Source organism: Tamandua tetradactyla, chromosome 5 (assembly GCF_023851605.1).
Source record: "Tamandua tetradactyla isolate mTamTet1 chromosome 5, mTamTet1.pri, whole genome shotgun sequence".
NCBI lineage: Eukaryota > Metazoa > Chordata > Mammalia > Pilosa > Myrmecophagidae > Tamandua > Tamandua tetradactyla.
Genome location: NC_135331.1, coordinates 92,057,107 through 92,072,112, shown reverse-complemented (window position 1 = coordinate 92,072,112; position 15,006 = coordinate 92,057,107). Strand labels below are relative to the sequence as shown.

At 39.2% G+C, this 15,006-nt stretch overlaps 1 long non-coding RNA gene and 1 other non-coding gene across 3 annotated transcripts in view; one reads left to right on the top strand and one right to left on the bottom strand.

Annotated features, from left to right (window-relative positions):
* LOC143684538 (uncharacterized) overlaps positions 1 to 15,006 on the bottom strand; it is a 117,298-nt gene that overhangs the window by 81,828 nt on the left and 20,464 nt on the right. The gene's annotated exons all lie outside the window — the stretch shown is intronic.
* LOC143685475 (U2 spliceosomal RNA) lies at positions 6,123 to 6,313 on the top strand. Its single transcript, XR_013176700.1, has one exon. It is a non-coding gene; the product is annotated as a U2 spliceosomal RNA (small nuclear RNA).

The window sequence follows — 15,006 nt, the reverse complement described above, 5'->3', positions numbered from 1 at the left end:
TCTTTGATAAGGCAGTCAAGCCAACTCCCCTGGGACAGAACAGTCTCTTCAATAAATGGTGCCTGGAGAACTGGATATCCATATGCAAAAGAATGAAAGAAGACCCATCTCTCACACCCTATACAAAAGTTAACTCAAAATGGATCAAAGATCTAAACATTAGGTCTAAGACCATAAAACAGTTAGAGGAAAATGTAGGGAGATATCTCATAAATCTTATAATCGGAGACGGTTTTAAAGACCTTACACCTAAAGCAAGAGCACTGAAGAAAGAAAGAAAGAAATGGGAACTCCTCAAAATTAAACACTTTTGTGCATCAAAGAACTTCATCAAGAAAGTAGAAAGGCAGCCTACACAATGGGAGACAATATTTGGAAACGACATATCAGATAAAGGTCTAGTATCCAGAATTTATAAAGCGATTGTTCAACTCAACAACAAAAAGACAGCCAATCCAATTACAAAATGGGAAAAAGACTTGAACAGACACTTCTCAGAAGAGGAAATACAAATGGCCAAAAGGCACATGAAGAGATGCTCAACGTCCCTGGCCATTAGAGAAATGCAAATCAAAACCACAATGAGATATCATCTCATACCCACCAGAATGGCCATTGTCAACAAAACAGAAAATGACAACTGCTGGAGAGGATGCGGAGAAAGAGGCACACTTAGTCACTGTTGGTGGGAATGTCAAATGGTGCAACCGCTATAGAAGGCAGTTTGGCGGTTCCTCAAAAAGCTGAATATAGAATTGCCATACGACCCAGCAATACCATTGCTAGGTATCTACTCAAAGGACTTAAGGGCAAAGACACAAACGGACACTTGCACACCAATGTTTATAGCAGCATTATTTACAATTGCAAAGAGATGGAAACAGCCCAAATATCCATCAACAGAGGAGTGGCGAAACAAACTGTGGTATATACATACGATGGAATATTATGCAGCTTTAAGACAGAATAAACTTGTGAAGCATGTAATAACATGGTTGGACCTTGAGAACATTATGCTGAGTGAGACTAGCCAAAAACTAAAGGACAAATACTGTATGGTCTCACTGATATGAACTGACATTAGTGAATAAACTTAGAATATGTCGTTGGTAACAGAGATCATCAGGAGATAGAAATAGGGTAAGATATTGGGTAATTGGAGCTGAAGGGATACAGACTGTGCAACAGGACTGGATACAAAAACTCAGAAATGGACAGCACAATACTACCTAACTGTAATACAATTATGTTAAAACACTGAATGAAGCTGCATGTGAGAATGATAGAGGGAGGAGGGCTGGGGACATAAATGAAATCAGAAAGAAAGATGTTAAAGATTGAGATGGTATAATCTAGGAATGCCTAGAGTGTATAACAATAGTGAAATGTACAATGTACAAATTTTAAAAATGTTTTTGCATGAGGAACACTAAAGGAAGGTCATTATTGCAGGGTGCTGAAAATAGATGGTAATTAATATTTTAAAATGTCACCTTATGTGGGAGACTAAAGCAAAAAATGTTTATTTGTTCCAAAATTTATATTTTGATTAGAGCATTTCCTAATATAACTTATGTAGATAGTTTGATTGAACGTCATAAGTACTTGAAATCTCAGGTAGGACATGAGATTTTGTTGGTTTATCCAGAGTGATGCCCCAATGAATCCCAGAGTGATTTGATCCGTGAGTGGAAAAGTATTTGCAAGCCCCCTTCGGGGAATGGTGAGAGCAGGGAGATATTTAACTTCCCCAAGTCAAATTCTTGATATTCTCACAAGCAGTGTGGACAACCAAAGTTACAGGCTGAGCCCCCAGTCTTGGGGGTTGTTCATATGAAACTTAACCCACAAAGGATAGGTCAAGCCTACTTAAAATTTAGGCCTAAGAGTCACCCCCAAGAGAGCCTCTTTTGTTGCTCAAATGTGGCCTCTCCCTCCAGCCAACATGACGAGCAGTCTCACCACCCTCCCCCTCTCTGTGTGGGACATGACTCCCAGGGGTGTGGACCTTCCTGGCAACATGGGACAGAGATCCTGGAATGAGTTGAGACTCAGCACAAAGGAACAGAAAAACCCTAAAATGAGCTGAGAATTAACATCAAGGGATTGAGAGAATCTTCTCGACCAAAGAGGGGAAGAGTGAAATGAGACTAAGTGTGAATGGCTGAGAGATTCCAAACAGAGTCAAGAGGTTATCCTGGAGGTTATCCTTACACATTAAGTAGCTATCACCTTGTTGTTCAAGATGTAGTGGAGAGGCTGGAGGGAACTGCCTGAAAATGTGGAGCTGTGTTCCAGTAGCCATGTTTCTTCATGGTGATTGGACAACGATATAGCTTTCACAGTGTGACTCTGTGAATGTGAATACCTTGTGTCTGATGCTCCTTTTATCTACCATATCAACAAAAGAGTAGAACATATGGAATAAAAATAAACAATAGGGGGAACAAATGTTAAAATAAATTTACTTTGAAATGCTAGTGGTAAATGAAAGCGAGGGGTAAGGGGTATGGTATGTACAACTTTTTTTCTCTATTATTGTTTTATTTCTTTTTCTGTTGTCTTTTTATTTCTTTTTCTAAATCGATGCAAATGTTCTAAGAAATGATAAATATGCAACTATGTGATATATTAGGAATTACTGATTATATATGTAGAATGAAATGATATCTTATTATTTTGTTTGTTTGTTGTTAATTTTTTTATTAATAAAAAAATGCAATTTTACCTGAAGCAATTTACAGATTCAATGCAATCCCAATCAAAATTCTAACAGCTGTGTTAGTCATGATTATCCAGAGAAATAGAATCACCAGGAGAATTCTGTAAATATGGTATTTATAAAGGTGTCTCACACAACCACGGGAATAGAAGTGTTCAAAATCCATAGGGCAGGCTGTGAAGCTGGTGCTCTGAGGAAGAGTCACTGAGCAAGCATTGGAAGAGTCTCTCTTCTTCCTTAAAAGCCTTCAACTGATTGGATTATCTCATTCTGGGGGATACGCCTTGGTTGATCACAGATGTAATCAGCCACAGATGCAATCAACTGACTGATGATTTAATACGCCAGCCTTCCAGTTTATCAACCAGCCATGAAATATCCTTTCAGCAAAGATCAGACCACTGCTTGCCTCACCAGACAACTGGGCATAATCACTTGGCCAAATTGACACCAGAATCTAACCATCACAGTCTATCTCTTGTCAACTCGGCAGCTATACGCTTTACCTTGAAATACACTTAACTTCCAAATAGAACACAATAATGGACATGTTTCCCCTAACAATACTCAATTGTTCTGCATACAACCAGAAATGCACTACATCTCTCCAGAATATGGTGCAATTCCTTAGGTAACATTCACTCTTAAATATCATATCCTATGACTTAACTACTATTACATGAACAATGCAACTTATGTCATATGATAAAAGGAAACAAGATATTTGCTTATATACAAAAATAGACATACTCATAGCAAGACAGGGAGGAAATATTCATACAATCACAGTCTTGTTTCTGTAACTGATCATGTGGTCATAGTCCATATTTACCACTACATTCTTCCACTATTCACTCCATGTTCCCTTTATCATCAGCAAGCATTTCATCTGGACATGGTTCTTTGCCAGGTGGAGGGATTCAGAACTTCATTCCTAAAGTTTCTGGGACATTGGTAGTCCTGCCTGGATTGGGTTGTTGCAGTTTTCCATTGACTTCAATCACTGGGCATGGTAACACTAAGAGGCACCCTAGGACATCTCCTGTTTTCCAGGAAAACTGTTCTTTACCTCCATTGTGTAGTTGCAGTCCTATTTCCCCTTGATAGTCAGGATCAGTCAGTCACCACAGACAGAACAGTAATCTCCTTTCATGCATGTTGATTCAATGGCATGAGAAGCAAAAAGTGGCCAGATGGCAGTTTTAACTTCCAGTTCAATGGAATCATTGTTGTGTCTCCTGAAAGGAGCACTCCTCCTTTTGGAACTAAGACCTGTAGACCAGCACAGTTTACGGTTTCAGGGACAGGATGCAAAAATTTTCCCAGTGGGTCACTAGTGGTTATAGTGAGTGGTCCACTCCCGTTTCCACCCCTTGATTCCTGAACCGATGAATACTGGCTATGGGAGAAACAGCACCATAGAGTGAATGCTGATTCAGAGCAAACACAGCCTCTTGGAGAACACTGCCCCAGCCCTGCAAGGTATTGCCAGCTAGTTGGCACTGTCATTGGGCCTTCAAAAGGCCATTCTACCATTCTTCTCAACCAGATGCCTCTGGATAATGGGGAACATGTTAAGACCAGAGAATGCCATGAGCATGTGCCCATTCCTGCACTTCATTTGCTGTGAAGTGGGTTCCTTGATCCGAAGCAATGCTGTGTGGGACACCATGATGGTGGATAAAGCATTTTGTAAGTCCATCGATGAGAGTTTTGTGGAAGCGTTGTATGCAGCGAAAGCAAACCCATATCTGGAGTACATGTCTATTCCAGTTAGAACATATCACTGCCCCTTCCATGATGGAAGTGGTCCAATGTAATCAACCTGCCACCAGGTAGTAGGCTGGTCATCTCGGGGAATGGTGCCATATTGGGAACTGAGTGTGTGTCTCTGCTGCTGGTAGATTGGGCACTTAGCAGTGGCCATAGCCACATCAGCCTTGGTGAATGGAAGTCCATATTGCTGAGTACATGCATAACCTCCATCCCTATCATCAGGCCCACTTTGTTCATGAGCCCATTGGGCAATGGCAGGTGTGGCTGGGGAAAGAAGATGACTCAAATCCACTGGACAGGTCATCTTATCCACTTGATTATTAAAACTTTCCTCTGCTGAAGTCACCTCTGTGAGCATTCACATGGGACACAAATATCTTCATGTTCTTTGCCCACTCAGAAAGGTCAATTCACATACTTCTTCCCCAGACCTCTTCGTCAATAATTTTCCAATCATGTTCCTTCCAACTCCTTGACCATTCAGCCAAACCATTAGCAACAGCCCACGAGTCAGTATAAAAACGCACACCTGGCCAGTTCTCCTTCCAAGCAAAATGAACCAGGTGCACTGCTCAAATTTCCACCCTCTGGGAGGATTTCCTCTCACAACTGTCCTTTAAGGACATCCCAGAATGGGCCTTTAGTGCTGCAGCTGTTCACTTCCTGGTGGTCCCTGCATATTACGCAGAACCATCTGTAAGCCAGGCTTGAGTTTTCTCTTCCTCAGTCAATTGACTCTAAAGAAGTACCCAAGAGGCCATAGTTCTGTTCTGGGAAAGAAAAGGTAATATGGCAGGAGTGGGAGCCATGGGCATTTGGGCCACTTTCTCATGTATCTTACTTATGCCTTCAGGAACTGCTCGAGCCCTAACTCTAATGCACCTGTTCTAGTTGCTAGCTGCCAGAGTGTGAGATACCAGAAACAGAACAGCTTTTAAAAAGGGGAATTTATTAAGTTTCAAGTTTACAGTTCTAAAGCCATGAAAATGTCCAAATTAAAGCAAGTCTATAGAAATGTCCAATCTAAGACATCCAGGAAAAGATACCTTGGTTCAAGAAGGCCAATGATATCCAGGGTTTCTCTTTCAACTGGAAAGACATATGGCAAACATGGTAACATCTGCTAGCTTTCTCTCCAGGATTCTTGTTTTATGCAGCTCCCCCAGGGTTGTTTTCCTTCTTCATGTCCAAAGGTCTCTGGCTGTGTGGCCTCTGTGGCTCTGAAATTTTTTCCAATATGTTTCTTCTTTTAAAGGATTCCAATAAACTAATCAAGACCCTCTTGGAATGGGTGGAGTCACATCTCCCTCTGATCAAAGGTTAATCTAATCAAATTTCCAATTTTGAATGGGGATTAAAAACATAGCTACCTCCACAAGATGGATCAGTATTAAAATATGGCTTTTCTAGGGTACATGATCCTTTAAAACCAGCACAATACCATTTCCATTTTATGATGGAGTGCTGCTGTGCACGCCCAACTTTATGGCTTGGTGGGTCAGACAATACCCAGATCATGATAGGCAACTCCAGTCTATAGTAACTTGGTGGCCCACTGTTAAGTGTTCAGTCACTACTAAATCTTGGTAGTAGGTTAAATGTTGTTTCTCAAAAGGAGAGTAGTATCACTTCTCGGCCCTTTGGCTAAGGTCAAGTATAGTATCTGTTCTTATCAGTTTAATATCTGATACCTTCTCTATCTGAGGACAACATATTAAGTGGATTTTTGGAGTTGGGAGATGGAATAGGAGCTTGCTCCATCCACTCCATGCATCGATCTGGTATTGCAGTACTTCCAGGAACAGTGCATCCCCCTCGGGGGAATAATAAGTGTATTAAAAAAAAAAAAAAAAAAAAAAAGGAGAGTAGTTATCTGCAATGGATGGTAAGGCTTTGCTCCAAAATCCTAAGGGTCTGCATTGTGATTCTCCTACAGGGGATGCCAAGGACTCCAGACAGATCTCTATTTGCCACTGACATTTCCAGAATGATTGGATCTGTTGGATCATATGGCCCAAGTGGCAGAGCAGCCTAAACCTGTTGCAAAGCCTCCTCTTGTTCCAGTCCCCACTCAAAGCTAACAGCTTTTCTGGTCACTCAGTAAATGAGCGGGAGTAGCACATCCAAATGAGGAATATCTTGTCTCAAAAATCTGAAGAGGCCAACTAGGCATTGTGCCTCTGTTTTCATCATAGGAGGGGTCAGATGCAATAGCTTATCCTTTACCTTAGAAGGGATATTTTGACATGCCCCACACCACTAGACATGTAGAAATTTCAGTGAGGTGGAAGGCCCCTATATTTTTGTTGGATTTATCTTCCATCCTCCGACACACAAATGCCTTACCAATAAGTCTAGAGTAATTGATGCTTTTTGACCACTAGGTCCAATCAGCATAATATCTTCAATATAATGGACTAGTGTGATGTCTTGTGGGATGGAGAAACGATCAAAGTCCCTGCATACAACATTGTCTAGTTCTATTGCTGTGGACATGAGCCAACAGCATGTGAACCTCATCTGTTGCTGATTACATCTGCAGTCAGCTAGGAGGTGTGTCTGCTGCAATTAAATGATGTTTGATTTAATTGGCTGGTGCTTAAATAAGAGAGGTCAATGTAGCACAGCCCAAGCAGCTCAGCATACCTCATCTCAGCCTACCTCATCTCAGCAATCACAGCTCAGCCCAGGCCTTTGGAGATACAGAAAGAAATCACCCCAGGGAAAGTTGTTGGAACCCAGAGTTCTGTAGAGAAGGCCAACAGAGATGGTCCTGTGCCTTCCCACGTTAGAAAGAACCTCAGTTGAAAGTTAGCTGCCTTTCCTCTGAAGAACTATACGTTAACTAAATAAATCCCCTTTTACTGAAAGCCAATTCATCTCTGAGGTGTTGCATTCCAGCAGCTAGCAAACTAGAAAAGTACCCATGATCTACTAGCCAATGTCATAAGTCTCTGCAAGTCAGATTATTTTGATTGCTGCTTTGAGTCTGTTGTCCATTATGTCGGCCATGCCCACCTTGTCTATGGTGATTAACTGTCACCACATGGCTTCTGCCAACTTGGGATCTGATCATCTTCATCATGTTTAAGGATTTCTGTTCAGTGACAGCAGTTCCCACAGTGATATCTGACCTACAGAGAAGGGTGACTACAGAGCTCTTCAGGGATGATGGAGCTAGTCTCATGGATTTATTTCTCAAGATTCTGGTGAAAGACCTGTCCTTTGAACATTCCTAGGGTGTGTGAACAGGTCTTCCATGATAAATCCACTCTAACATTCCCATCTCTCAAAGCCTCTGGATCCCCTCATCTACCTAACACCAGGGCAGTTCTGGCATTTTGACCTCAGATAATGTCGGCCACGTTTTGATCCATGTTTCAGCCAACCATCCAACAAGCTGTTAATGCCCCTTCTAACCCCTCAAGCTACAACAGTGAATGCAGAATCTCTGCTCACTGGGCCCATATCAATAAATTCAGCTTGATCCAACTTTATACCTTCTACCATTATTCCAGACCCCTAAAATTCTAATATGTACAAATCACACATATTCCCTTGATTTCTATCTATATAGATTGAAAAACTCATGTAGTTATTTTGGTGTCTCACATACCTCCTCATGGCCCACACTTCGTACCTCACCTTTTTTTTAAAAAAAAAACCCTTATTTTATTTTTAAATTCTTATACCTCACCTTTTGGGGCCTGTTGGGACTTTAGTCTAGTTATAGGTCTTGAAGAAAAGAGAGGTGGTGGGGGTGGATCATGAAAAGAAATAGAAGTGTCTTTCAAGCCAATTACTTCAGGGTATTCCATTGCAGTTTCATTTGGTGAAACAGGATTAGTTGTGCCAGACAGAGGAGTGAAGGCTGTTTCCCCAGGGGAAACTCTCGTTAGGTGAAGTTTAAGTGGCAATCTCCTGTGGGGAGACTGGAGGCTGGGAAGCAGTTTCCTCAAGGCAGTCCATTGCAGGTCTGCCTAGCAAAGGCTCAGCAGATTCCAGGGATCCTCTCCCCATAACCATCGTTATCAAGCTATATATCACCATCCTATATTTCAGGATCCATTTTTTTTTCCAATCAAAGCCCTTACTTCAACAGGAGTCACCCTGAAAATTTGAGATTTTAGTTTACATTGTAAATCTGATACACAATGAGGTTCTGTATCTGGTCTTCAGAGATCTCAAGTCTGCAACCACAGTAAATAAGATTTTCTTTCAGGGCACTCAATGGAAACATTGACATCATTCATATGGCACTTAAGGTACAAATTTGAAGTCTTCAGTTTAACTTTTTCCCTTATCAGTGTGTCCAGCATATCTAACACCAACCAGCCAACCTCATTATACCCCTTAATTACACAAAACTCCTTAAAGGAATAAAAAACATTTTCACCCACAGCCTTGCCTTGTATAGGTGTACAATTAGCAGAATCTAATGCTGATTTTTTCCCTTTTTTATTTTTTTATTTTTTGCATGGGCAGGGACTGGAAATCGAACCCAGATCTCTGGCACTGTAGGCAAGAACTCTGCCTGCTGAGCCACCATGGGCCACTCTCTAATGATGATATTTTGAGTATCTGTTTTGCTAACTTACTCCATGGACTGCCAGTGTCATCTGCTTACTGGACATAGAGTCATTAGTGCCAATTGTAAAAATCCATTTTTAAGATTCTGTTCCTCAAGAACTGCTCCTGGGAACGGGGGAAAATCCAACTTCCCCAAGTTGAATTCTTGATATTCTCACAAGCAGTATGGACAACCAAAGCTATAGGGTGAGCCCCCAATCTTGGGGTTTGTTCATATGAAACTTAACCCACAAAGGATAGGTCAAGCCTACTTAAAATTTAGGCCTTAGAGTCACCCCCAAGAGAGCCTCTTTTGTTGCTCAGATGTGGCCTCTCTCTCCAGCCAACATGATGAGCAGTCTCACCACCCTCCCCCTGTCTATGTGGGACGTGACTCCCAGGGGTGTGGACCTTCCTGGCAACGTGGGACAGAAACCCTAGAATGAGCTGAGACTCAGCATCAAGGGACTGAGAAAAACCCTAGAATGAACTGAGACTCAGCATCAAGGGAATGAGAAAACCTTCTCAACCAAAAGGGGGAAGAGTGAAATGAGACAAAGTATCAATGGCTGAGAGATTCCAAACAGAGTCCAGAGGTTATCCTGGAGGTTATTCTTACGCATTAAGTAGATATCACCTTGTTATTCCAAAGGTATTCCAAAGGTAATGGAGAGGCTGGAGGGAACTACCTGAAAATGTGGAGCTGTGTTCCAGTAGCCATGTTTCTTGAAGACGATTGTATAATGATATAGCTTTCATAATGTGACTGTGTGATTGTGAAAACCTTGTGTCTGATGCTCCTTTTATCTACCTTGTCAACAGGTGAGTAAAACATTGGAATAAAAATAAATAATAGGGGGAACAAATGTTAAAATAAATTTAGTTTGAAATGCTAGTGATCAATGAAAGGGAGGGGTGAGCGGTATGGTATGTATATATATTTTTTCTGTTTTCTTTTTATTTCTTTTTCTGAATAGATGCAAATGTTCCAAGAAATGATCATGATGATGAATATGCAACTATGTGATGATATTGTGAATTACTGAACATATATGAAGAACGCAATGATCAAAATGGGAATGTTTGCATTTGTTTGGTGTTTTTTGGTTATTAAAAAAATAAAATAAAATAATTAGAAAAAAAAAAAACTGCTCCTGGGACCAAGCTGTGCTAGTCAAGTTTTCTGGAGAAACAGAATGAATAGGAGAAATCTGTAAATAGATTTATGAAGGTGTCTCCTGCAACCATGGCAATGGAAGAGTCTAAAATCCATAGGACAGGCTGTGAAGCTGGCAGCTCCGATGAAGGGTCTGGATGAACTTCACAGGAGAGACTCACTGGCTAAAGAAGCAGTGAAAGAGTCTCTCTTCTTCCTTAAAAGACTTCAACTGATTGGATTACCTTGAGGGGAAATGCCTTAATTGATCACAGATGTAATAGGCCACAAACGCAATCAACTGGCTGATGATTTAATATACCAGCCTTCTGATTTATCAGCCAGCCACAAAATATCCTCACAGTAATGGTCAGGCCAGTGCTTGCCTGACCAGACAACTGGGCATCATCACTTGGCCAAGTTGACACTAAAACCTAACCATCACAAATGGCCTTCTTTGCACATATGTAAAAATCAATAATCAAATTTAAATGGAAGAGAAAAGGGCTCCAAGTAGCCAAAATCATCTTTAAAAAGAATAAAGTTGGAGGACTCACATTTCTGATTTCAAAACTTACTACACTCTGATTTCTGTTCTCAAGTAATGAAAATGTCCTAAAATTAATCATGGGGATGTATGCACAACTATGTGATGATAATGTGAGCCAGTGATTGTATACTTTGGATGGTTTGTGTGGTATGTGAATTTATCTCAATAAAATTGGAGATTAAAGAGCATTAGTACAAAGCCAAAAAAAAAAAAAAACTTACTACAGAACTATAGCGGTCAAGAGCAGGGAACTGGCACAAGGACAAATTTATATACCAATGGAATTGAATTGAAAGTTTAGAAATAGATCATCACATAATAGCCAATTGATTTTTTATAGATTTGCCAAGACTGCTCAATTAGGAGAGAATTTGCCTCTTAATAAATGGTGTTGGGAAAACAGAATATCCATAAACAAAAGAATGAAAAAGTACCCTTACTTCACACCCTATACAATAATTAATGCAAAATGTTTCAAAGACCTAAATATAAGAATCAGTACCATAAAACTACTAGAAGAAAATGTAGGGAAGCATCTTTGTGATCTAGTGCTAGGCAGTAGTTTCTTAAACCTTACACCCAAAGCACAAGAAGTGAAAGAAAAAACTGATAAATGAGAACTCCTCAAAACTGAATACTTTTGTGCTTCAAAGGATTTTGTCAAAAGATGAAAAGGCAACAAAATCGATGGGAGAAAAATGGAAACCACGTATCTGATGGGGGGTTGATATCTAGAATATATAAAGAAATCCTACCACTCAACAATAAAAAGATGAATAGCACAATTAAAATATGGACAAAAGACATAAATAGACATTTATCCAAAGAGGAAGTACAAATGGCTAAAAATAAAATGAAAGATGCTCACCTTCATTAGCTATTGGGAAATGCAAATCAAAACCACAATGAGATATCATCTCATACCTACTAGAATGGACACTATTAAACAAACAGGAAACCACAAGTGTCAGACAGGATGTGGAGAAATAGGAACACTTACTCACTGCTAGTGGGATTGCAAAATGGTAAAGCTGTTGTGGAAGACAGTCTGGCGGTTCCTCAGAAAGCTAAGTATAGGGTTGTCTTAAGATCCAGCAATTCTACTATTCAGTTTATACCCAGAAAATCTGAAAGCAGAGACTTGAAAAGACATTTGCACACCAATGTTCATAGTGGCATTATTCACAACTGCCAAAAGATGGAAACAACCCAAGTTTCCATAAAATGATGAATGGATAAACAAAATGTCATATATACTTGTGATGGGATATCACTCAGCAGTAAGAAGGAATGAAGTCCTGAAGCATTATGTTGAGTGAAGAAGTCAAACACAAAAGGACAATTATCATATGATCTTACTAATATGAATCAATTATAATATATAAATTCATAAAATCTAGAATATAGATACCAGGAAATAGAATGAGGCTAGAGAATGGGGAGCAGTTTCTTAATATGTGCAGTGTTTAACTAGGTTGAACTTAAACATTTGGAAAGGGTTAGAGAAGAGAGTAGCTCATTATGGGGTGTAGAATTAATGGTGCTGCATTGTGAGTGAATGTGGTTGAAAGGGGTAGTTTAAACTCATATGTCACCAGAAGGAAAGCTAGAGGACAAAAGGTGGAAATGTGTGAATCTTCCGGTGGACAATGACTGTAGTTAACAGCACAAATATTTTAAAATTTTCTTATGAACTAGAACAAATGTACAACACTATTACAAAGAGTCAATAAAAGAGGAGTATTTGGGAGAAAATGTACCTATTGCAAACTATGAACTATAATTAAAATTTCCCAAAGTTCATTGAACTGAACACAGTATCAGTATTTTATTGGATGTAAAATTAGCTCAAATTTTAAAAACAACACTTTACTTGTAAAACAGACCATTTCTGATCCAAACTGAGTGTCAGCTGGGCATGAGCTGAATCAACACACAAAGTGTCAGCCACAGTGGTATGGAGACAAATGCAGAAACTTACAGCAGAGAGCAGACACCCTTAAGGACAGAGGAAGCAAACAATTCCAAGCAGGGAATTTCAGAATTGAAGGATGAATTACAGAAGAGAAAGGGAGAGACCTAATAAAACCTAGATTGTTCTTTATGATCAGAAAGTCCATGACAATTTGTGCACTGCTGCTGCTGCCACAAGAACTCCTGCTGGAGAGAAGAAGCAAACTGCCAGCCTGGAAGAAACTAATTAATAGATGTAAAACCAAGATGGCAAAGCTTCAAGCCCCAGTGACTGTAAAACCTCCAGGAAGGCATAATCATGAAATCCTACTTCATGGGTCCTCTAACCCATGGGTCAGCAAACTTTTTCCATAAAGGGCCAGACAGTAAATATTTTAGTCTGAATGAGCCATAGGGTCTCTGTTGCAAATACTCAACGTGGCCATTGCAACATGAAAATAGCCACAGACAATGCATAAATGAAAGAGTGTACTCATCTATATTTCATTAAGACTACAAAAGTGGTAGATCTTGACGACATAGGCCAACATGGCTTTTTGCATTCCAGTAGAAAGGGGGAAAGTAGAAACATGGAAGCTGTACACCATCAACTGCACTCATGGACATTGATCAGAATTTAATTCTTTGGCCACATCAAGTTTCAAGGGAAGCTGAAAGTGTGGAATTATATATAAAATATGACCAGCCATCAGTTGTATTTTTATATACTAGCAATTAACAATCCAAAAATGAAAATGAAATTAAGAAAGCAATTCCATTTACAATAGCATAAAAGAATAAAATATTTAGGAATAAGTTTAACAAAAGTACAGGACTGAAAACTACAGCACATCATTGAAGAGACTTAAACAAGACCTAAATAAATGGAAAGGCATCCCTTATTGATGGTTTGGAAGACTTAAAATGATATTATTAGAAGGCAATACTCCCCAAATTATTCTACAAATTCAGTACAATCCTTATCAAAATTCAAACTGTTCTTTTTTGGCAGAAATGAATAAGCTGATATTAGAATCCATGAAGAAATGCAAGGGACACAGAATAGCCAAAACAGCCTTGGAAATTAGGGAGAAAGTTGGAGATCTCACACTTCTCAATTTCAAAATGACTACAAAGCTATAGTAATCAAAACTGTGTGGTAATGCCATAGGAAGAGAGATAGATATAAATATGGGTAATTGATTTTTAACTAGAATACTAATAAAAATTACATCAATTGGACAACATCAAAATTAAAACCTTTTGGGCAAAGGACACTATCAAGAAAATAAAGTGACAACCCACAGATTAGGAAAAAATATTTGCAAATAATTTATCTGACAAGGGTCTAGTATCTAGAGATTGCTTATAACTCCCTGCAACCTCCAGATAGGTCCTTGGAACAGATAAGTTCTGAAATGCAGAGGGCCGAGCCTCTCTAGAACATCAGCTAGTTTCATCTCCCTACCTCATATTATTGACAGTCCCTTACAACATGCAAAAGTTAGAATGGGCATAGCCCATATACCCCTAAAGAATGGGATAGAAAGATTAAGGGTGATAGTGGAATTATACAGAGAAAGTAGGGTTTAACAAATGAATATGATTGTTGAATCATTAAATTGCTATTTCCTTTAGTCTCCAGTATCTTAGAGCAACTAGAAGTCAAAATCTAATATTGTGGAATTGTAACCCATACCAAACTCTGAAATCTGCTCTACAACTAATTGTTGTGCTGTCCTTTGAAATGTATTGCTTTTATATATATATGTTATTTTTCACAAAAAAGAAAAAAAAAGTCAATTGTGAGTATAAAAAAATATTCCTTTCAGCCTCCTATATTCTGGAGCAGCTTAGAAGGAAAAATCTGAGAGGATGGTATGGTAGCCCATGACAAACTCTGGGATCTGTCCTGTAACTACTTGTCGAAGAGTGCTTTGAATATTATTGCTCTTTTCTTTCTTTGCTTTGTATATATGTTATATTTTACAACTTGGGTGGGCCACGGTGGCTCAGCAGGCAAGAATGCTTGCCTGCCATGCCAGAGGACCCAGGTTTGATTCCCGGTGCCTGCCCATGTAAAAAAAAAAAGAAAAATATATGTTATATTTTACAATAAAAAGTTTAAAAAGTTATAAAAAAGAATGCTTACAACTCAATAATAAGACAAAAGAAATTGAAAAATGGACAAAGAATTTGAATAGACATTTCTCCAAAGAAGACATACAAACTATCAATAAACATATGAAAAGTCATCAGAGAAATGCAAATCAAAACTAC